The sequence below is a fragment of the Nicotiana tabacum genome, chromosome 14 (assembly GCF_000715075.1).
Source record: "Nicotiana tabacum cultivar K326 chromosome 14, ASM71507v2, whole genome shotgun sequence".
Lineage (NCBI taxonomy): Eukaryota > Viridiplantae > Streptophyta > Magnoliopsida > Solanales > Solanaceae > Nicotiana > Nicotiana tabacum.
The window spans coordinates 74,905,340-74,929,905 of NC_134093.1; the positions used below are offsets into that span (position 1 = coordinate 74,905,340).

The following is a 24,566-nucleotide window of genomic DNA, read 5'->3' on the forward strand; positions in this document are numbered from 1 at the left end:
CGGGTAGTAAGTAGAATTCTTCGTAGAAAGTTCATCAAAATCATGCAACCGCTAACCTGCTCACAGAAGATAACCCATCTGTGGAGATTCCATACCGACATCTTCCAACGACGCTGCACTGGGTACCACCACTGTAAACTCAGTAAACTCTCCTGAGCCCGTGCCCATCCACCAATTGTACAAGTTTATTTATTCCCTATTGACATTAACTGAAAGTCCGACAATACATTCCATACTCGAAGTCATGTTGCATCTCAACGATAATCAAGTTTTCATACCCCTGTTCATTTCCAGCAACTCCTTTATGCCATATTCGATCTTCCTCAGTGCAGTAGCCACCATTTCAAATAAGGTCCGTAAACCTAGTCACTTTCCACCATGACCCCCAAATCGCTCTAAACTTTCTCAAGGCATGTGGCTACCATGTCACAGAATCCATATGCTATACTACCACTCTCACTTCGGTTAAACCATCTCCTTTAAGCAACTTCTCGACCTCTGCTCTTCATACTTGACCTGCCAGTAATTTGACCACCGCTAGACACCTCCCGTTATGTCCTTCCTCATCCTTCGTTACCCAAATGTTGCCTCAAATCAAAATCCTTCTCTGTAGCACCTGAACTAATAAATTGCTACCAACATTAAGCCCCCTCGAAGATCATCTTTCTCGAGCCATCCGCTTTTGAAGCACCGGTTCGATTCTGAAATCGCGACACACTGCCATCTATGACAACTGCTTTTTAGACACTATTTCACCACACTTTGCCCCGAAGGCAAATCAAAGAAGACCATAACACCGGCGAATCTCAATACATTCAAACAAGGACGACGACACCACATCACAAATGAAAATTCCACCATGGTCGAAAATATCAAGTCTCGTTACTCCATTAACCAAAACCTGAACATCCATAGTTCGATTGCCCTTCCTCCACTGGAATTAGATATTGAACCTCTAAACCATGAATTGAGAAGTCCTCCTTTCGAGTCATTCACTGTCGCGATCCATAAATAAGCACCCTACCATTACACCAACACTGTGCGACAACAACGCATGAATATCATAGCAACTTGTGCATAGCCTCAAAACCATAGGAAATACGGATAATGAGTCGAAATGACAAAACATCCTTCCGCAAGGCGACGATAATAGCTCGCCCGAACACATAGGGAAAAACATCATGCACCACATCTGCAGTACCACCACAACTCCTCGACGCCCAACTGATAACAAGCGCTTCATGTCGCATAAGATTGAATAGGAAAGAAATAAAGGCATAAGACTCAAAGGAATCAAATTGCACGATAAGAAATCAAGAAGGGAAGTGCTCCTAACATCCCTATAGCCTCTTGATGATAAGTACAGACGTCTTCGTACCGATCTGCAAGACTCTACTAAACTTGCTCATGACTCGTGAGACTTAAGTGAACCTAACCCTCTGATACCAAGCTGTCACGACCCAAAATCCACTATAGGTCGTGATGGCACCTAACGCCGTCGTCAGACAATCCAACGGTGCTTTATCAATTTAATTACCCATTTTATTACTTTCAAAATCATAGATTTTAATATGGAAAGAGACTTACACTTTTAAATCCACGGGAACGTACAACATTTGTAGTTTATAAAGGAAATGAAATGCGATAATAATATACGAAACCGTGAGCATCAACTAGTATAACCTCAAAACGCGGTGTCACAAGTGCATGAGCATTTTCTAAGGAGTACAATAATAATACAACATTTGTCCAGAATGTCAATAAGATAGGATAAAATAAATAATACGATGGAGACTCGGTGGACTGCGATGTGTAGCCTGGAATGCAGCTCACATGAAGTCCTCTCAACAGGTGCGCTTACGCGCCAAGATGATCACCAAATGAACCTGTCATATCCTGCACATTTACTGTAGAAGTGCAGCATGAGTACATAAATCAACGCGTACCCGGTAAGTATCTAGCCTAACCCCGGAGAAGTAGTGACGAGACACTTACTAGAGGTCCAATAAAGCAATATAATAAATCATAAGTAGATATGAAGCACACAACAATAATGGGGTAAATTTGTAAGTTACGTAATCTTACAAATATTTCTTTTAACGTATGAATTTCTCAATCTTATATTCTACCTTAACAGCTCAGAAAAATGTCAAGTGCCAATGTCAAATGAATAAGGAATACCATATAAAACGTCGGGCATCAGTGGAAAGATAATCTCGTGAGCGTCTGACTACCAGCGATATAACGCACGATTATGCTGAGGTTGTTCGGCCCGATCCAGAATAATGTGTACATTGCCGAGGGTCGAGCGGCACGAACCATATGTGCATCTATTATACTGTCGAGGCATTCGTCCCGCTCCACAAGAAAGGAAGGAAGTTATCGAATTATGAGGCATATGCTTACTATACAGTATGTGGGCACAATAATAAATATACCCATTTACATTTGTCAAATAACTTGGAAACAACTCAAGGTGATAAAGCTCGGCCTAATATATTTACATGTTTCTAAATCAATTTCAGTTAAAAATTTCAATTCATTAGACTAGCAAAATGAGTCCAAACAATTTATAAATATTATATGATAAAGTCCTAAGTCTGCCCGGACATAATCATGTTTTTGCTATGTACGGACTCTCGTTACCTCGTGCGTACATAGCACCCACAACTAGTTACACATAATAATAAATATTACCTAGGGGTATTTTCCCCCTCACAAGGTTAGACAGGAGACTTACCTCTCTCCGAAATTCTATAACCGGCTCCAACGCCTCTCTAACACCTCAACTCAAAGCCAAACATCCCGAAACTAGTCAAACAATATGTAAATCATTCAAAATATACTCCAATGCTTACAATTTAACAATTTATAATGATTCCCAACTCCGCTCAAAAAGTCAATAAAGTCGACCCTCTGGTCCACGTGTCCGGATTCCAAAAATTTTCGAAGATAAACTTTACCCATAACGCCACGAACTCAAATATACAATTTATTCCTAATTCAATTTCCAAAATTATGGTGAAAATCCAAAACTATCAATTCTAGGTCTTCCTCTTAAAATCTCATGTAAAAATCCGTATATAATCCAAGTATTTCACTAAAATTGTGTGGGAATTACTTACCTTGCAATGGTTGATGAAAATCTCCACTTGAAGCTCTCCAAAAATTGCCCAAACCAAGAGAGAATGAAAGAAAATATGCCAAATCCCGTATAAAAATCCAATTCTGCCCAGCGCTTCCTCGCACCTGCGGAACAGTAGCCGCTTCTGCGGCTCCGCACCTGCAGAAAATCCATTGCAGGTGCGGCTCCAGCACAAACCATCAACCCTCGCTTCTGCGCCCTCAGTAGAGCACCTACGCTTCCGCTTCTGCGGGCCTCAAGCGCTTCTACGCTCGCGCACTTGCGCTTCCATGTTCGCTTCTGCGGCCCAGGCCTTCTTGGCCAACCTTCGCTTCTGCTCCAATGGTCGCATCTGCGATCATGCAGGTGCGGGAATTCCTTCGCACCTGCGGCCTCTGCCCAGCTCACTTCCAGCCGCTTTTTCGGTTCACTGCCTCGCTTCTGTGAGGTCGCTTCAGCGATGAAGCTTCCGTAGAAGCGGTTGCACCAGCAACTAGAATTCTCCAGCTTTTCCTTAAGTCCAAAATCCGATCTGTTAACCATCCGGAATCCACCCGAGGCCCCCGGGACCTTGACCAAACATACCAACGCGTCCCAAAACACATTACGAACTTAGTCGAGACCTAAAATCACGCCAAACAACATCGAAACTACGAATCGACGATCGAAATCCTTCTTTAAACTTTCACACTTCAACGAACGCGTCCGAACCATATCAAAACATTCCGGAATGATGCCAAACTTTGCGTACAAGTCATAAATCACCATATGAACCTATTCCAAGACTCGGAATCCCAAACGGACATCGATAACACCAAAGCCCACTTCAAACCAAACTTAGGAAATTCTTAAACCTTCAAAATGCCAACCTTCCCTAATAAGTACCGAAATGCTCCTGAGTGATCCGATACTCAACTCGAACATACACCCAAGTCCGAAATCATCATACGAACCTATTGAAACCTTCAAATCCCGATTCTGAGGTTGTTTACTCAAAAGTCAAACCTTAGTCAATTCGTCCAACTTAAAGCTTCCGAAATAAAAAATTTCTTTCCAAATCAACTCCGAACTCTCCGAAGTTCAATTCCGACCACCCGTACAAGTCATAAAACATGAAGTGAAGCTACTCAAGGCCTCAAATCGTCGAACGACGCGCTAGATCTCAAAACGACCGGTCGGGTCATTATAAAATTGCACCATTTCAAAAAACTGCAACTGTCAGAAGAACCAAAAAGGCATTGGATCTAGTATACTGAACATTTTGCCTGGTTTTTCTCGAGGGGCGAAAAATGGCCAAAGAAACTGTGACAAGGAATCAAAAATCCTGGAGCAAAATTCATGATTTGGTTGAAGTTAATACTACCCGAAAAGTTACGACTTCAGAATAACAGACTCCAAGAAGAAAAGGCTAGAAGCAACAAGGAAATAGCAAATTAATATACACTTTCCCTTTAGAACTTGATGCCCCTAGAAAGAATATATCGTCAGCCAGCAAAGAAATAATTCATATAGATTGGGACGAGAAGTTGTTTCAGCAAAATACCTTTTCAAACATATATCTAGAAAAAGCTTCCGAGCAGCAACTCCGGTAAACATCTTGAACATGCACTGTGATAGATGCAGTCTTAATCAACTGAAATTAAAAGAACTCTAGTGGGCCAAAGGTCCTAAATGCAAATGTAGTCTTGAGGAGGGGGTTGAGCTATATATACTGCGAAGGCAGATTACCTGAGTGTTATTCCACTACCAGCAGCCAAAAGAACCACCATATGGAAACCCTTCATCAAGAAATTCCTATACCATTTCCTTTTCCATGGAGCATAAATCACTTACATATATTTCAAAGCACGAGAAAGCACTAGAATATATGACTAATAGGACGATTCAAACTATATAATAAACGAGTATAGAAAACTGAACTGTTGCTAAAGCCTTCTTTTAAAGATGAGTACGACAGCAACAAGAATCTGCTATTATCATAGTGGAATCACTACCAGCAGAATCTCCAAATTGGCGATCCTTTTTAGCAACTACATGAACCTGAAACAAAAGAAAACCAATGCATGGTCATCAACCTGGTTTTGAAGCTTTTCTAAATCATGTACTTTGGTTGCCCCATCAGCATCAAGCATTAGAAGCAGTTCACCACGTGAGTGAATCATTCCCTGTTTGTACGATGCTTTCACAGAAGCAATAGCTTTAAACAACTATTGCAAAGTAAAACTTAAGACATAAACAGAATAAAGACTCGGGAGAACTTTCTGAATGAATTAATGAGTAGGTAAGACTGGACTCACTTTTCTTATAGCTTCCCCTTTTCCATGGTTCTTCCCAAGAAGGATAACTCGCACATTGTCAACGCAGTATCTCTTCACAAAGTCAAAAGCCACTCTTTTTGTTCCATCAGCACTCCCACCAACAAGGATAACAAACTATTGCAGCATTAAACAGACTGAGGATGTAGAGAGCCATCAATGTTATCTCAGGCTACCTAAATAAACAACAGCGATAATAAGGGATTGCTCGAAGTAGAACCAACTTTTTCAAGGTTCTGATTTCCAACATTTCAGTGATAGATGCATGTACTCTCATGCCTTCTGTACTTCGAGCTTTTCTAGGCTCATCTGAGAAGTTTTCCCTACTAATGTACTGATTTAAGGGGAAAAAAGTTTTCCCTACATATAGTACCACTAAAATTTGAAAGGCCAATTTTTTTTTGAAGAAATCATCTTGACTTTCTTCAGTGTCTTCTATTTTAGCAAGTAGTCAATTAGGTGTTAATCGTCAGAAGACAAAGAAGAAAGGTCCATACTCCCCTCGTCAAGTCCCCTCATCAAGTTCCCTTTCCCCAACTACAAAATGAAGTGTTTTCCCATTTTTTTCTTAAAGAGATGAGTTTTCCAAGGCCAAGCGCTCGGTGGTGAACAGTAGTCTCCATGCAAGGGCGACAAAGCAGTATGAGAGACTTATGAATAGGACTGAAGGATCAAAACTCATGGATAACAGCTAAACTAAGGGAGTTCATTTCAGCCAAGGGACCATGATCTGATCAAAGTATGCAAGCATGTTGCAATATCCATTCTCAGTTTGAACAGGCAATCATTTCTAGTAGTTGGAAAAGCTGGAACAGTACAATCTGTTCATAGTGTTCCCCGATTAACTCTGTATAAAGAGGCATGGGAAACAAATTACTCTTCGTTGACGTTCTCAGGAATATGGATAAACCCTAAACCTTGAGAACTGCAGGGCTTGAACTTTATGTTTTTTAATAAGTAGGGCTGGAATTTCTCTCGGCAAGAAGCAATTAGAAAAGTTTACCATATCGAAGATCAAGCAATATAAATGTTGCTAGATTCAACATACTAATGAACGCCAGATATACTTTCTCATGCATAATACATCAGCACCCAAATGTATCAATTCATCAGGATCATCACAGTTTATGTGAAATATCAGCACTGAAAAGTTATCATGAAGTCATAGTATTCCATAAAAACAGCCTGTATTCATTCATGTTCTTAGCTGCCACATCTCTCCTCTCTGGTCAGATCTTCCCAGTAGAAGATAATCAAACTAAAGAAAATGAAATTACTTGCTACACCTAGCACATACCTCATATGTAAATTTGTCATCCTTGGCAGCACGTTGTTGAAGATAACTGCAGTTATTGGGAAAAAAAAAATATGTAAGCTTCTTAAATAGAGATGCCTTGATTTGAACAATATTCTCAACTAACTGACATAACACCAAAAAGGTGACAAAAATTATTATAAAAGAAAAGTACTTGCTTAACCCTTTAATCTTCTAATAGACAGGAAATTAATAGACAACATTCACGTTTGAACACGTGCAGCCCCCTAGAAGATGAAATTTTAGGTTCCAAAAGTTATAGTTTTTAAAAATGAATCAAGCTCAACAAATTACGAACAAGACACTAGTATATCAAAGGTGAGCTAAATAAAGAGTGCACCTTTATGCCTCAATAACCAACAAAAATTAATATTTGGGAGATGGATTCTGTTCATCAAGATAAGTAAGACTAAGCTACCTGGTTCATATGTTCGATACCGTTGCAAAATTCACTAACCATAGTGGTCAGAATGGATTAGAAACTTTACCTAAAACAAAACTTTTTTTGCAGCCTGCATATATGAGAGATTTGCAAAATGTACAACATTTACAGATAAAAACCAGACCATCAAAACCAGTTGTATCATTAGACTCAATAAATATAAGAATGGAGTTTCAAGAGTAGAATTTATAATGGCTTTTTTAAGAGATGGTTCTCTAGCAGCTATAGTTACAGAAGAGTCAGACTACATAGTAATCTAGAAAACTTCAGCCTCCGCAAGTTATAAAGTCAAATGCATTCAGCATTCAGTATACAAAGGGAGATTATTGTTAACATGACTAGTCAAGGAAAAACACGAGCTATATATCCTGGAACCAGCTGTCTGTAAGTCACAAAGTAAAATGGATTCAGAACTCAGTAGATAGAAGGGGAATTATTGTCATCTTGACTAGTCTTTCAACAAGTATGAGCTATATATCCTGGATCAGATGTTACTCGGTACAAAGCAGATACAGGAGATAAATCATTTCTGTACTTACTTCTATGTTTCATCAAGGGCGACAGGAAGCCTGCGCTCTTCATTGTACGTAGGTACGATCAAGGATATATATTTCTCAGCAGGATGTAATATATGAGGACATGGAACCTGGATAAATGCTAACAAGGTTAAATTTAAGAAACGACTGATGCCTAAATATCATGCCATGTGACATGCAGGTTTTACAGCTAAAAAGATGGCTCTGACATTAAGATTGAGACAAACTAGATTCAGGTTGCAGTTAAATGGAAGGTTTAGAAGAATCAAATTTAGGAAGTGAAGCATTTGAGGAATTGATCCACATATACCCAATAAACATTTGATATAAATCCGCATATGTAGGCAATAAAACATTCCTGATTAAAGAGCAAACATAAAATATATGCTAAATGCATGTAAACACATAGTTCTGTTGATATTCCTCTTGAGAAATGTTTTCCTTTTAATTCCATTCTATGTCTCTGGATAAGTTAGGTGCCACAGTAACTTAGAACATTTTATGTGAAATCCTTAAGGCTGGATATCATGAACAACAACTTAACTATCTGGACAATTCTATTGCCGCCTGAAGGAACTAGTGTATGACATAATTCAGGCAATCTTCTTTGTCATACCTATCTCATCTACTTAGTACCACTAGTTTGATCCCTCTAACCCTAAACTGCTTCTCTATCCCTCTCTCCTCTCCCTCTCCCTCTCCCTCTCCCTTTTTACCAGACTGGGGTGAGAAATCTAATAGGACAAATGTTCTTTGAAGACAGAGAAAAAAAAAAGATACTCTTCTATCAAAGATCAGATAAATACTCCTCTATTCCGAATTAACCATGCAACTTTTTTCTAAGCTGTCATAAAAATATTATGCTGAATCATGACTTTTTCCCCATAACTCCCAGATCCACCCTGTACTGGCTAAAATTAAATACATAAAAAGATTAACATTGAACACTCTTATCCGATCTCTTTTAGGTAGTATAGAACTATAGCTATTAAATTAGAACTTTATATCTTGTTATCTGTCACAAAAATTAGGAAGCGAGAGAGGTGATAGGAGCCCAGCAGCCCTAATGAAATAACATGAAAGTTCAGGTCACACATTTACTAGGGCAACGAACTGCTCCTCAAGTATTAAAGAATGTAGTGTCAAAGTTTCACTATATATGGACAAAATTATCCCACATTCCCATCAAGATATATGAACTATTTTCTCTTCAAACTAATGATTAAAACCGCTTATGCGATGCCTGAGTTTCTTTAATCATGTTACAGTTATCTTTAATGTATTTAAGATTTTAGCATTTGAAACACTAACTATTTTTCTTTCTTGTCTTTTTTCCTGGAAAACAAAGCTCAACTCTATTTACAGTATTTTTTGTTTGAAATGGTAATAAAACCCAACTTTTTACTTGAGCACCTAAATATGCCAGCCCAAAACTATCAAATAGGCATCTCTACCAAAAGTGTGAATAAGAGACAAAGAAAATCTGGGTGAAGATACACAGCTTTTCTCGCTTCTTCATTTCTTTTTTGGATATGTCATAACTCATAAGTCAACCACAACTTTCTCATAATATCCCGTACGTCAAGCACTTTTAAGCTTTCCATAGTTCTAGTAGTAATAAAGGGAGGAACCGTACTGTTACCCACACATTAGCAGTTATCAATTCAGTCTTCAGTAGCCTACTGTTAGGGGTCTGACTCTTTCACATCGGACATGGCATGGCTATGGCAAGGATTTGGCATGATGGCCTTGTCATGGACATGCGGGTGGAAAACAACATGCAGGACAATGGGGAAGGCATTGTCAGTAGCAACAATCAGTTGCAAGGCCAAGGTGTGCCGGATGACACCACGGAATGAGATTGGCTGCGTGCAAGTACAGGCCAAGGTCTTGAGGGAGGCAAGACAAAGTTGGCAAGGGTTTGACAAAGTTGTGTGGGCAAGTGAAGGCGTCATGGCATAGGTGCCGAGCAGCATAAGGCTAAGAAAGCAAAGGAAAGGCAGGCTGAAGCTAAAGATAGGCAATGGCACAGGTGAAACAAGAGTTGGCACGACAAGGCATGAAACTCAACCAAGGCATGTGTTGAGTGGCATTGGTGATTGGCGTGTGCAGCTAAGTCATTGGCATCAGTTTGCGGGCATGGCATTGGGGCGGAGAAGTGTCAAGATGCCAAGGCTTGGCGCGAAGCAAATCTTGGGGGCGCAACAGGTGGGCAGCACAAGCACATGCAGTGCACATGAGGAGCAATTGGGCGAATTCTTTTATTTGTAACTGTTGTATGTCTTTATGCTTGTAGTCTCTTTAATTCGTGCGGATAATGGCCTACGTAGTTGGGGATATCAACTACATGTTAGGAACTGATTAGCCTTGAGCCCAACAAGTCAGTGTTATCAAAGGCGAAAAGCACAAAAAAGCTCCGAGGTCCATTGGAGCTTTAAGCGCAAAGCGTAAATAAAGCGTGGACTTTAATGAAAAAAGGCGCAACGAAAGAAAAGTAAAAATATGCATGTAGTCCAACACTAATCATTATAAGCATGAATAACAAATATATGGACAAAGAAATTAAAAACAAATTCACAATAAAGTAAAATATCAATTGTTTGAGGTCGCCTTTTCAGGATTACACTCATTGGCAAGGAAAAGTATGACTTAGAGTTTTGATTCAACACTAAAGCGCCCACAAAGCGAGGCGAAGCGCTCAACGTGTTTTGAGCCTTGCTTCAGGGCTTAAGCACGCTTTAAGCGCGCCTTTGACAACACTGGAACAAGTGTCATAAGTTGTATACGACAAGTATCCTTGTGTTGTCAAGTGCCAAAGGTTGTTACATGTGCTATAATGTGTGCCTTTGGACTTAGTCAGATTTTTAAGTGGGAAATTCGCGAGGGAATTTCATAGAAGGGTTTCTAAAGAGTGTTCCTAAGGGGCTGGGGCTGGGGCTGGGGCTCGGCTTGGGCGAGTCTTAGTGTTGGCCTAGAACGACTTGTGTTTTTTTGCCAAGTAGAGTGGGTTGTCGGTCCTAAAACTAAGTTAAAGTCAAAGACACTAAAATTTGGCTCTAAGTGTTGGGAAAGGCTGAGTCAAGTTTGGACTTGATATGGAGGTGAACCTCAGACATAGAAATATCACCCCCTGTGACACCTAACACAGTGTGGAATTTGACGCTCCAATAATTTAGTACTAAAATATTGGTAAACACAAAATCTCATCCATCACAAGTTTCACGACCGTAGGAACTTTGCCTAATTGCAATAAGTTCTTCCTTCAACAATTTCGGTAGTGAAATTTAAGCAATTATAAGAACGTCCATTGAACATGTTACATTTCAAGCTCATAAATAAAGAAGCAGCCTCTTAATCCCAAAATGACCAAAAAGAAAATCCAAGAAAAGCTTCCCCTTTACATTCCACAAATCAGAAACTACATGCACATTGGCCAAAGTTAACTAAATCTCCATATTCAATCACTTCCAAAAATACGAAATCACATTCCAAACAAACAGAAAAATAAATGAAAATAATATGTAGAAATGGCATGTACTTTCTAAACAATAAAAATAGAGTTTTCGGGGGGGTCGACAAGTACCGGCTTCAATGAATTTGGATCCTCAAAGACGGGAAGAGCTTCAACGTGACTGAAAGTCTGAAAGAGAATGAGAAAAGCATTTGTTTACCCTAAAAATTGATTAACTAAGTTTATATTGTGGTTTTAAGGATATGTGATTTAAACGAGTACCGATTGATAAACAACGAATTAAATAGATAAATTGGATAATAAAATAAATCAAACCGGTCCGCAAATAATGCCTCGACTTCGATTCGAGATAGTCCCGAGGTTAGTTAATAAGAACAGTGAAGGATGGAATAAACAACGATGAACAGTAAGTAAAATAAAGAAAGCAGCGTATATGTATATTCTTATCGGTGAATAATCCTTCTTTTTCTTACAAGTGAATGGGATCCTTCTTTATATAATAGAGGAATCTAAGGTACAACTCTAATAACGGAAGTAGATCTCATGATTGGCACTAATAACCACTTTGATTTGATCTATTTCGGGATTTTTGCCGGGATCTTCGATCGGTTACTTATATCTCGTCATTCCGGTATTACGCCTTACTCGAAGTCACTCATGTTTGATCTCGATTGTTGCCGGCCTCGATCTTAATGAACACTTCAATCTCCAGGCGTGATGTTCTATCTTCGAGCTCGAGCCCGATCTATTATGAGGTTACCCTCGAGGCAACTCTCCTGCCAACGAAATCGGGTATGTCCGATTTCAACCGTATACAGATAGTCCCCTCATTTTTAGAGTGTAACGAGAAGAAACGAATTTGAGACTTCGATTTAATACCTCGATCAATTATGACGTCAGCATCGTGACGTAAGCGATAGAAGCAATTGAAGCGTCGCGTCTGTGCAGTTCCCAAGGTCATTAATTAATGCCAGTTGATGGTCGGCCACCAGTGCTTTCAAATCGTCAAAATGGCTATTATAAATAGACCACCTTCATAATCTTTTCAAACTTTACTTTCAAACTTCTTCTAATTTTCAAAAGCTCTTCTATTCTCTTCAAGTTCACCAACTTTGTCGATTTTTGTTTGCCAATCTCTTATTAAAACACAAATTCCGCCTTCTTCTTCTTTAAACCTCATATAGCAATGGAAAAATATCAAAGACCGTTCCTCAAGAAGAAAAGGCCTCCTCATCGCGGCCGGCCGGTGACAAAACACCGGTGGAGCCACGTATCGAAGAGTGCATCTCCGGGCCATGTGAACTTACTTCCGACTTTATAGTCGAAAAATCCTCTTCGGTTCCTAGCCGATGCGAGCCCATGTCTAGATACATTTGTTCGATATCCGAAGGCAATCTCGAGCAGGTGAAAAAGGACTGCCACTGGGAGAATAAAGAGGTGGTGATTCCTACCCCCGAGGAGGACATTACCACTCATGTGAAAGGGTTCTTAAGTGTGTATACTTACCCTTTCACACTGGGTTTAGTCGATCCAGTCATAATCGACCTCTGCCGCCAATACCGGGTAACCCTAAGCCAAATCTACCCCTCTTTTTGGCGCATTGTCATTTTGCTCAGATTCTTCTCGAGCGAGATCGGGGGGATGTCTTTCACCCTCGATCATCTCATTAGGCTATACAACCCCCATCTTTATCGGGGCGGACTGATAAGGCTTCAGTGCCAGGCCACGAAGGTGCTATTCTCGAGCATAGATGAGGACAAAGACCGAGGATGGATGTGCCAGTTTGTCGGAGTCAGGACCTACGACTTAATCCCCGCCGAGAAAATGTCATTCCCCGAAGAATGGAACATAAAGAGTAAGTAGAACTTCACCGATAACGTTTGATTACTTGTTATGTTTCCTTTACCTCTTCTCATCTATATTCTTCTTTATGGTGCAGCTTCCCCCTGGTTTCCTGGTGCAGTCCCGTACCTTGCAGGTTGGGTTCGACAACTGATTTCAACCTCTTTGTATGCTGAGCGCTCGTGGCGCGATTTGGCCAAGGGTCGATGGGAGGCCAAAAATCAAGTATATGGGGTCGATTGTACTCATACTACACTCTGCACTTCATGTGCAGATCTAGGTACTTCCCGGCGCGGTGATTGCTAGAGTTGCATTGGTACCAGCTTGTGGAGACTACGAGGTAGCTGATATGTCATCTGTAGACCTTGAAGTTCTCTTCCATTTTTATATGTTATTATTGTTCTATTGTTCAGACATTTGTATTGAGGATTTATCCATGTATTGAGATTCTATAGTGCTCATATACTCGTTGACACAATATCTTTGGGATGGTTGTAGTAGTGTTATCGCTTGTTTTTCTTAGATATTTCATGATATTTCTGCTGTTGAGATTATTAAGTTATGTTTTATTGAATTCATTGTATTGTAAAACTATAGGTTTGCCTAGCAAGTAGTGTTTAGGCTCTGTCGCAGCCCCGGTGGGAGTTTGGGTCATGACAAGTTGGTATCTGTAATGACCCGACCGGTCATTTTGAGCTATAGCGTGTCGTTTGGAGGTTTGAGTCCTTGAGTAGCTTTACTTCATGTTTTATGACTTTTATGCGTTATCGGAATCGAATTTCGGCAAGTTCAGAGTTGATTCAGATGGAAAATTCTAACTTCGAAAGCTTAAGTTGGAAGAATTGACTAAGGTTTAACTTTTGAGTAAACGACCTCGGAATTGGGATTTAAAGGTTCCAATAGGTTCATATGATGATTTCAAACTTGGGCGTATGTTCGGGTTGAGTATCGGGTGGTCCGAAAGCGTTTCAGCGCTTATTATGGAAAGTTGGCATTTTTGAAATATTAAGAATTTCTTATGTTTGGTTTGAAGTGGATTTTGACGTTATCGATGTACGTTTAGAGTTCCGAGCCTTGGGATAGGTTCGTATCATGAATTGTGTCTTGCACGTAAAGTTTGGCATTATTCTGGGATGTTTAAGTGTAATGCGGACGCGTTCGGCAAAGTTTGAAGGCTGGAAAGTTGAAAGAAAGGTTTTGGCCGTCGATTTGTAATTTTGATATTGTTTGATGTGATTTGAGGCTTTGACTAAGTCCGTATCGTGTTTTGGGATGTGTTGGTATGTTTGAACGAGGTCTCGGGGGACTCGGGTGCGAAACGAATTGAAATTGGGATTTGAATAAGTGTTGGTGTTGCTGAAGACTCGTGCCTTCGCACATGCGGAAGAAGTGGTCGCAGGTGCAGTCACGTAGGCACGGAAGGGCTCGTCGCACGTGCGAAATTTGTGGACGGGACCGGAGAGCGCAAGTGTGAGGAATATTCTGCACCTGCGAGGTCGCAGATGCAGAGTGGAGATTAGAGAAGCGGAGTTGGCCAAGAAGGCCTCAAGCCACAGGAGCGGACTTTGTCACGCAGGTGCATGAGCGCAGAAGCGCTTGTTGTCAGCAGAAGCGGAAGCGCAGATGCGCTATTTGGGCCGCAAAAGCGGAGGCTGCTGGCTTGAGCTGGAGCCGCACCTGTGATGATTTTTCCGCAGGTGCGGAGCCGCAGAAGCGGCTATTTGACCGCAGATGCAAAAGTCACTGGGCAGTGGGGGTGTTTTAATCCGAGACTTAGCCCATTTCTCTCACATTTGTATTTGGTCGGGCGATATTTGGGGTTCTTGGAGGGAAGAATTTCATTATCTATGTCAAGGTAAGTAATTCCCGCATATTGTGAGTTAAATACAAGGTTTATATATGGATTTAAACATGGAAATTAGTAAAAATTTGGGATTTTGGTAGAAAATCTAGAATTTGGTATTTTTGGATTTTGACCACGAAATTGGACATGGAATTGGTAATAAATTATATATTTGAGTTCGTAATATTATGGGTAATATTTATCTTCAAAAATTTTCGAAATTCGGGAACGCGAGCCCGAGGGTTGACTTTATTGACTTTTCGAGCGGAGTTGGGAATTGCTATGAAGTGATTTAGTATGAGTATTAGAGTATATTTTTATTGGTTTGCACATTGTTTGACTAGTTTTGGAGCGACGAATATCGACTTGAGGTGTTAGAGTGGCGTTGGAGCCGGTTATGGAACTTCAGAGCGAGGTAAGTCTCTTATCTAACTCTGTGAGGGGGAAGCTACCCCTAGGTAACGTATTTGATATGTGCTACTTGTTACGGGTCTACGTAAGCACGAGGTGACGAGAGTCCATACGTAACTAGATTTATGTTTTGTCCGGGTAGACTTAGGTTCCCGCCATGCTATAACTGTACTGTTTGAGTTGTCCTTTGCCTATTAAATTCCTTATTTTGCATCACGACTAAAGACTAGACTTGCGTAGAGTGATAGACTTGCTATTGTAGAGATTTGGCGAGCTTCATGATTAGCCGCAGAATAATTGTGCTCCTCTTAAGAATTTCTCCCGCGCTATGCATTTTTATCGAAAGGTTTTCCTTAAAAATCCATAACTCACATGTTTATTCGTGAGGTGGGGTCAATGACCCGTTAAAGCTTCTTATTCTAATGGGATCGGGTTGTTCGCCTCGGCATGATTATGTACCATACTGTTATGGGAGCGGGCCGTTCGCCTCGACAGTATAATAGATGCATCTATTGTTCGTGTCGTTCGATCCTCGGCAGTGCACACAGTATGATGGGATCAGGTCGTACACCTCGGCATTTCTATAAAATACTCTTATAAAATTATGCGTAATATTTGACACGAAGCCAGTGTATTTGTGAGTTTTTCCTAATTTGAATTATGACGACCTATCTGTTGAGGTCCATTGTATATACACTCCGGTTGAGGAGGTAACTACTAATTTAGAGCTTGAGTTTATTGTTGAGAGAAGGATTATACCACGTATTTATACTTGTTTATTTCGTTTGTTTACTCTGCCTCACATCTGTTTACTTCCTACTATATTTGATTTATTGTACTACTAGTAAGTGTCGATGTCGACCCCTCGTCACTACTTCTCTGGGATTAGTCTAGATACTTACTGGGTACGCATTATTTACGTACTCATAGTGCCCTTGCTGCACTTATTGTGCATGTTTATATGTTTCCGGTGGTCCTCTGGGTGCATAGGCGCGGCTATTGCGGGGACTTTATGGTGAGATGCATTTCATGTTACGATCTGTAGCATACAGAGTCTCCATTAGAGTTATTTATATTCTCATGTCTGACTTGTATTCCAGACGGATGTTGTATTTTTATTGTACTTCTTAGTAGATGATCATGCACTTGTGACACCGGGTTTTTGGGGTTCCTACTGGTTGTTCATTATTGTAGTTCACGTAAATATTATCATTTTACCCTGTAAATTCTATTTTATACTATTTAGTTAATGGAAATTATGGTTTCAAAAGTAATAAAAATGAGTAATTAAGTTGATCAATCACCGTTGGCTTGCCCGGCGTGTGGATTTTGGGTCGTGACAGCTTGGTATCAGAGCGTTAGGTTCACTTAGGTCTCACGAGTCATGAACAAGTCTAGTAGAGTCTTGCGGATCGGTACGGAGATATCTGTACTTATCTTCGAGAGGCTACAGGGCTGTTAGGAGCACTTCCATTCTTATTTTTCTCATCGTGCGATTTGATTCCTTTCAGGCTTATGATTTTATTCCTTCCTACTCAATCTCATACGACGTGAAGCGTTTGTTATCAATTGGACATCGAGGAGTTGTAATGGTACTGCAGACGTGGTGCATGGTGTTTTCCCCTACGTATTCGGGGAGGCTACTATCGTCGCCTTGCGGAAGGATGTTCTGTCATTGCATCTCAGTACCTGTATTTTCGATGGTTTTGAGGCTATGCACAGATTGCTATGATGTTCATGCATTATTATCGCACAGTATTGATGTAATGGTGGGGTGCTTGTTTATGTGTCGAGGCGGTGAATGAATTGAAAGGAGGATTTCTCGGTGCATGAATTAGAGGTTCGGCATGTGATTCCTGTGGAGGAAAGGCAATCGGACTATGGATGTCCAGGCCTTGGTTGATGGAGTAAGGAGACTTGATATTTTCGAGCATGGTAGAATTCTCATTTGTGATGTGGTGTCGTCATCCTTGTTTGAATGCATTAAGGTTCGCCAGTGTTATGGTCTTCTTCAATTTGCCTTCGGGGCAGGGTGTTGTGAAATGGTGCATGAGAAGTGGTTGTCAGAGATGGAGGTGTGTAGCGGTTTCAAAAACCGAATTGGTGTTTCTAATGTTAATGGCTCGGGAATGACGGTCTTCTAGAAGGTTTAAAGTTGGTAGCAATTTATTAGTTCTGGTGCTACCGGTACAGATTTTGATTTGAGGCACAATTGGGCAGCGAAGAATGAGGAAGGACATGTGGGAGGTGTCTTGCGGTGGTTGAATTACTAGCAGGTCAAAGTATGAAGAGCAAAGATCGATGAGTTGCTTAAAGGATGTGGTTTAACCGAAGTGGGAGTGGCAGAGTAGCATATGGATTCTGTGGCAGGAAAGTGCCTTGAGAAAGTTTAGGGCGATTTGGGAATCATGATAGAAGGTGATTGGGTCTATGGATTTTATTTGGGATGGTGGATACTGTACCGAGAAAGATTGAATATAGCAAAGAGGAGTTTTCTTGAAATGAAGAGGGGTGTGAAGACTTGATTATCGATTTGGATGCAACATGACTTTGAGTTTGGAATGTATTGTCGGGCTTTTAGTTGATGACTACAGGGAGTGAACCGAATGTTACAGCTAGTGGACGAGTGTGGGCTTCAGAGGGTTTACTGATTTCATAGTAGTTGTACCCAGTGCAGCGCAGTTGGAAGATGTCGGTATGGAATTCCACAAGTGGGTTATCTCCTATGAGCAGGTTAGCGGTTGCGTGATTTTGATGAAAGTTTCTTCGAAGAGATCTACTTGCTACCCGGCAGAAGGTCGAATATGCGATTGGGGCTGATAATTCGGAATGTCCATGAAAAGTTTAGTAGAAGATTTTGAGAAGTTTGGCGAGTTGATGGTGCGAGATCCTGGTAATAGAGAAGGAGGAATCCTTGTGGGTTCTACATTATGTGATGGTAGCTTAAAGCTAAGTGGGGGAGACCACCGTCTCGATTGGGTTGCGTGGTTGTCTTCTTGTGCTTTTTGTGGTTATCAGTGTATTGGTGGATTATTTATGACTAAGAAAAGAAAACATCAGGGGTAACTCGATCAGAGGATTTGATGAATGTGCGCTATATTTCGCCTTATCGATTTAGGTGCAGGTTTTGGGAAGACTCAGAGTTTATGCTTCTTGTGGATGTGATGTATAAGGAAAAGAATTCAGCTGGTTGCTTCTTCAAGAGGGTGTTCGTGTGCTAGCATAGCGTTGGAGTTTGGTTATATTCAGGACCAAGTCAGAGTGGGTGACTCTCAACAACAGTCCAGTGGGTTCAAGAATTTAAGTGCAGTGCCTAAGGATTTTGGGTCCGTTGTGTGGTTAAGGATCGAGTTTTGTAGTGGATTATGAAAGGGACTTGGAGTGTTCTATGTTATCTTCGGGTCTGCAGTACAGTATTAGAGAAAAGGGAGATATAGTTTCAGATTCACGGAAGGTCTTGCAGAATGGGTGTACCAGTTGGAGATGCTGTTGTGCATGAGGAGGGTATGAGATAGTTCATGAGTATTCAGACGATGTGGTCTCGTGATTCGGGTCACTCGGGATGAGTGCAGATTTAGTTCGTTATGTTTCAAATGGAGCTATTATTATATCTAAGGCAAGTAGAGAGTAAATTGGAAGAAGTTGGGTCGGTTAGTAATGGTTGAATCAACATGATTGTGGCAATGATCAGTTCCTTCGGCACGTTACATTATACAGGTGGTTGGTGGTTGTATGTGCGGGCTTGACAGCCACTATAATTTGATTGTTAGGAGGTATTTGATTCTAATAGCCTTGTTTTGTGTAGATGGATCCCGAAAGAGTTATGACGGTTTAGACCACGACTCGAGATTTGTATTTTCTGTGGTTATGGAAATTCAGTTACGTGTTGCAATGGTTCTTCTAAAATGAGTTGAGTGAAAGTGATTCTAGCCAATAAAGTGTTTATTCTACTAGTAGTTCAGGGGTTATGATAAATTCTTGTACTCTCGTGTAGCGGCGCGATAGGTTCAGTGAGCGGTATGGGAATTTGAAGTTGAGGATCAAGGTTGCGGTTTGGTGTTGGCAAGAATGTCATGAGCTTGGATGAGTAGGGAAGAATTTAGGTGTTCAGAGTAAGCTACATTTTCTTTAGTGTCACCTGAGAACGGTGTCCTGTGTAAGAGGCTTTGTGTATTGATTTGCGGATTCTTTGTTGGCTTTACACGATTAGTACGGTTGGTAGTGTGAAGGTGCAAACTTTGCTACCTGGTACGGAAGGTCGTGGGAGCATATCCCACGGGAAAATTGTATAAGTATGACATATTAGCCACTTGATTGTTAAAGATTGAAACCAAGCCTGGAGATTATGGTACTATCGTTAATGTGGGAGTTTATGCCTGGAAGGCGCTCTATTCCTCTGGTTTTGAACTGTGGGAGTTTGTTTCGGATTGTGACGACGGCTCGTATGTGTCATGAATTGGGCCATTGTGGATCTTTGAAAGGTTGTTGGCTTAGTATGGGATGATCGGAATTGGCTCGGGGTCCGTTGGTGGGTCTAATGGGAATGTGTGCTCTACATCTGGCCGGATGTGTTCATTCAGCATAGCTTTTGTTACGGAGGAGTCGTCGGGCATTGGAGGTTAATACTCTATTGTGCCATGTGGGTTGCGAGACGGCTTGATTATTCGCACATGTGTTGAGGTCTCGTGTAGCTTGTGGTGTTATATGAGCAGGACGGCTCTCGAGATGCAGGTCATTTATCGCACCTTGGTTGTGCTTGGGTTTTGTAGCGTATGGCGCTATCCGTCTCCCCAGGGTTGTATTCTTGCACTTGGCGTGCTTGTGGTCGGTATTCGGTATTTCGTATGTATAAGCATTTTGGCCTGATGGGTATTTCCTTATATATTTTTTTTATGTGTGGATCGGGTGGCACACCGCCACGGGTATGTTATTTGGATCAGGTTGCACGCCGCAACGGTATCATGTGTGGATCGGGTTGCACGCCGCAACAGTAAGATGTTGAGTACGATTCCCTATATTTATTCTTGTGTACGTTGTTTTTCATTCTTTGAGAAGGGTTCATAGCATCTGTTCAGTCGTTTTATTCGTTATGCGGCTGGGTAGTTCTTTTTCCAAAATTTGTCATTCCTTATGTGTCATGTTCCAATGGTAGCTTATTGGCGCATTGATGGCGTCATATGAGATCATGGTCAGTGTTTGAGGTGGCTTATTGCCTGAGCAGTTTGTACTGGGTGAGACGAGGCTATTGGACCTGAAATTGGTGCGATCGAATTTATGCAAGGTGTATTAAAGAGAAAGTGTCACTATTCGATTCAGAATAAGGTAACAGTTCTTGTAAGCGGAGAAACTCCATGAGTTATTAATTTAACGGGTGGTTATGAGTTCCTGCGCATCTCTTTCATCGTTGCAGTATTGTGAGGATTGAAATCGGGCTTATATGTGTTATGAGGTATGCTATGGGCCCTGGGTCAGTGAATTTGCAACTGTTGTGCTTGGAGGAGGTTGCCTTGGTCAAACGATTTATGAGGTGCAGGGTGTGATTTCAGCGGAGGAGCATGATCATGTTTGGTACATCGTGTGGCGATTGATGCAGTGTTAATATGTCAGAATCGGGTCTCGTGGAGAATTCTGGATGTTGGAATTTGGTCCTAAAGCTTGTTAGCTAAGGTTATAGGGAGGATCTTCAGTCTGATTCGAGCTTATGTGCTCATATGGTTGTGGTGGCACGGGTAGGTGCCCGGGGTGTTGAACATTGATTTTGGGTAACTCCAGAGCAGTTCTTAGCACGTTCGAGGACACACGTATGTTTAAGTGGGGGAGAATGTAATGACCCAACCGGGCATTTTGAGCTCTAGCGCGTCGTTCGGCGGTTTGAGGCCTTGAGTAGCTTTACTTCATGTTTTATGACTTGTACGCATAGTCGGAATCGAATTTCGGGAAGTTCGGAGTTGATTCTGATGGAAAATTCTAACTTCGGAAGCTTAAGTTGGAAGAATTGATTAAGGTTTGACTTTTGAGTAAACGACCTCAGAATCAGGATTTGAAGGTTCCAATAGGTTCTTATGATGATTTCGGACTTGGGCGGATGTTCGGGTAGAGTATCAGGTGGTCCAAAAGCGTTTCGGCGCTTATTATGGAAAGTTGACATTTTTTGATAGTTTAAGAATTTCTTATGTTTGGTTTGAAGTAGATTTTGATGTTATCGATGTACGTTTGGAGTTCCGAACCTTGGGATAGGTTCGTATCGTGATTTGTGGCTTGCACGTAAAGTTTGGCATCATTCCGTGATGTTTAAATGTAATTCAGACTCGTTCCGCAAAGTTTTTTGAAGGTTGAAAAGTTGAAAGAAAGGTTTTGGCCGTCGATTCGTAATTTTGATGTTGTTTGACATGATTTGAGGCTTCGACTATGTATGTATCATGTTTTGTGATGTGTTGATATGTTTGGACTGGGTCTCGGGGGCCTCGGGTTTGAAATGGATTGAAAACAGATTGAAATTGGGATTTGAAGAAGTGCCGGTGTTGCTGAAGACTGGTGCTTTCGCACCTACGGAAGAAGTGGTCGCAGGTGCGGTCACACAGGCACGGAAGGGGTCGTCGCACATACGAAATTCGTGGACGGGACCGGGGAGCGCAGGTGCGAGGAATATTCTGCACCTGCGAGGTCACAGATGCGGAGTGGAGATCGTAGAAGAGGAGTTGTCTAAGAAGGCCTGGAGCCGCAGGAGCGGACTTTGTCACGCAGGTGCCTGAATGCAGAAACGCTTGTTATCCGCAGATGCGCTATTTGTGCCGCAAAAGCGGAGGCTACTGGCTTGAGTTAGAGCCACACTTGCGATGGTTTTTTCGCAAGTGCGGAGCTGTAGAAATAGCTATTTCACCGCAGATGCGAAAGTCGCTGGGCAGTAGGGTTTTTTTTAATCCGAGACTTAGCCCATTTCTCTCACATTTTTATTTGGTTGGGCTATTTTTGGAGTTCTTGGAGGGAACATTTTCATCATCTAGGTCAAGGTAAGTAATTCCTGCATATTGTGAGTTAAGTAACACGTTTATATATGGATTTAAACATAGCAATTAGTAGAAATTTGGGATTTTGGTAGAAAAACTAGAATTTGGTATTTTTGGATTTTGACCACGCATTTGGACATGAAATTGGGAATAAATTATATATTTGAATTCGTAATGTTATGGGTAATATTTATCTTCGAAAATTTCCGGAATCCGGGCACGCGGGCCCTCGGATTAGCTTTATTGACTTTTCGAGCAAAGTTGGGAATTGCTATGAATTGATTTAGTATGAGTATTGAGTATATTTTTATTGGTTTGCACATTGTTTGACTAGTTTTGAAGCGACGAATATCGGCTTGAGGTGTTAAAGTGGCGTTGGAGCCGGTTATGGAACTTCAGAGCGAGGTAAGTCTCTTGTCTAACTCTGTGAGGGGGAAGCTACCCCTAGGTAACGTATTTGATATGTGCTACTTGTTACGGGTCTACGTAAGCACGAGGTGACAAGAGTCCGTACGTAGCTAGATTCATGTTATGTCTGGGTAGACTTAGGTTCCCGCCATGCTATAACTGTACTGTTTGAGTTGTCCTTTGCCTATTAAATTCCTTTATTTTACGTCACGACTTGAGACTAGACTTGCGTAGAGTTATATACTTGCTATTGTAGAGATTTGACGAGCTTCATGATTACCCGCAGAATAATTGTGCTCCTCTTACGAATTTCTCCCGCGCTATGCGTTTTCATCAAATGTTTTCCTTAAAATTCATAAATCACATATTTATTCATGAGTGGGGTCAATGACCCGTTAAAGCTTCTTATTCTAATGGGATCGGGCTGTTCGCCTCGGCAGGACTATGTACCACACTCTCATGGGAGCGGGTCGTTCCCCTCGGTAGTATAATAGATGCATCTATGGTTCGTGTCTTTCGACCCTCGGCAGTGCACACAGTATGATGGATCGGGCCGTACACCTCGGCATTTCTATAAAATACTCTTATGAAATTGTGCGTAATATTTGACAAGAAGCCAGTGTATCTATGAGTTTTTCCTAATTTGAATTATGACGACCTATCTGGTGAGGTCCATTGTATATACACTCCGGTTGAGGAGGTAACTTGCTAATTGAGAGCTTGAGTTTATTGTTGAGAGGAGGACTGTACCACGTATTTATACTTGTTTATTTCGTTTGTTTACGCTGCCTCACATATGTTTACTTCCTACTATATTTGATTTATTGGACCACTAGTAAGTGTCGATGTCGACCCCTCGTCACTACTTCTCTTGGGTTAGGCTAGATGCTTACTGGGTACATATTGATTTACGTACTCATACTACACTTTCTGCACTTATTATGCATGTTTATATGTTTTCGGTTGTCTTCTGGGTGCAGAGGTGCGGCTATTGCGGGAACTTTATGGTGAGCTGCATTCCATGGTGACCAAAGTTGCCCACTGATGAACCACCTGCATCCATTGAAGATGCAGCGCCCTCGGCAAAAGGGACGTTAGTACATATGGAATAGTAATAGTATGTAAAGCTAACTGTCCTCTTTCAAAATAGAATGCCAATATAAGAAAGGGAAAGCCATAGAAACAGCAAGTCACAATCAACCATATCCAAATGTCTAGTTAAAACATAACAATTTTCCAAATACGAAATTAATATATATTAACCGTTGGGAGATCATTAGCACCGATATACCACAGTGTTTGTAGCACTGAGTCCGATCACGCCCGATCATCTAGGCCATCTCCCCTCGAACAAAGTGGTTCGACATGTGACGCGAAAGAAATGTGTTACCAAGAGTAGTACCACCATGTGCGCAATATGACGTCCGATCTCCACCCGATCAGCTAGGTCGCCTTCCCACATATGCTGTGTGGGTTGACTTTTCCAATCCACAATTATTACCAGTTTCATCCCAATTAAGGGGAATAATAGCAACCCATCAATCTCATCCCAAATAAGGGGAATAATCACAATCCACTCCTACACCGACACATGTAGTTTTAGGTGTGGGTTGTTACAACCCACCCTTCCTTGGTTTGCTAATGATACTTCCGAAAAATATTATTTTTGTTTTTGCACACAAAGGTAACATAAGTACAAATGTATTTACCTCATCATCTTTGACATTGTATGAATCTTCACTAGTATTATCAACCAATAACAACAACAATATTCCTTTGGCTCTTTTGGCCATTTACAAGGTTCTTTATTCAAGGCACGGTGGCCGTATTTGATATTCCACACTTTCATTT

At 41.2% G+C, this 24,566-nt stretch overlaps 1 pseudogene; it reads right to left on the reverse strand.

The window, feature by feature from the left end:
- Positions 1 to 1,653: 1,653 nt before the first annotated feature.
- On the reverse strand, positions 1,654 to 24,508 carry LOC107814128 (uncharacterized; annotated as a pseudogene).
- Between the last annotated feature and the right edge of the window lie 58 nt (positions 24,509 to 24,566).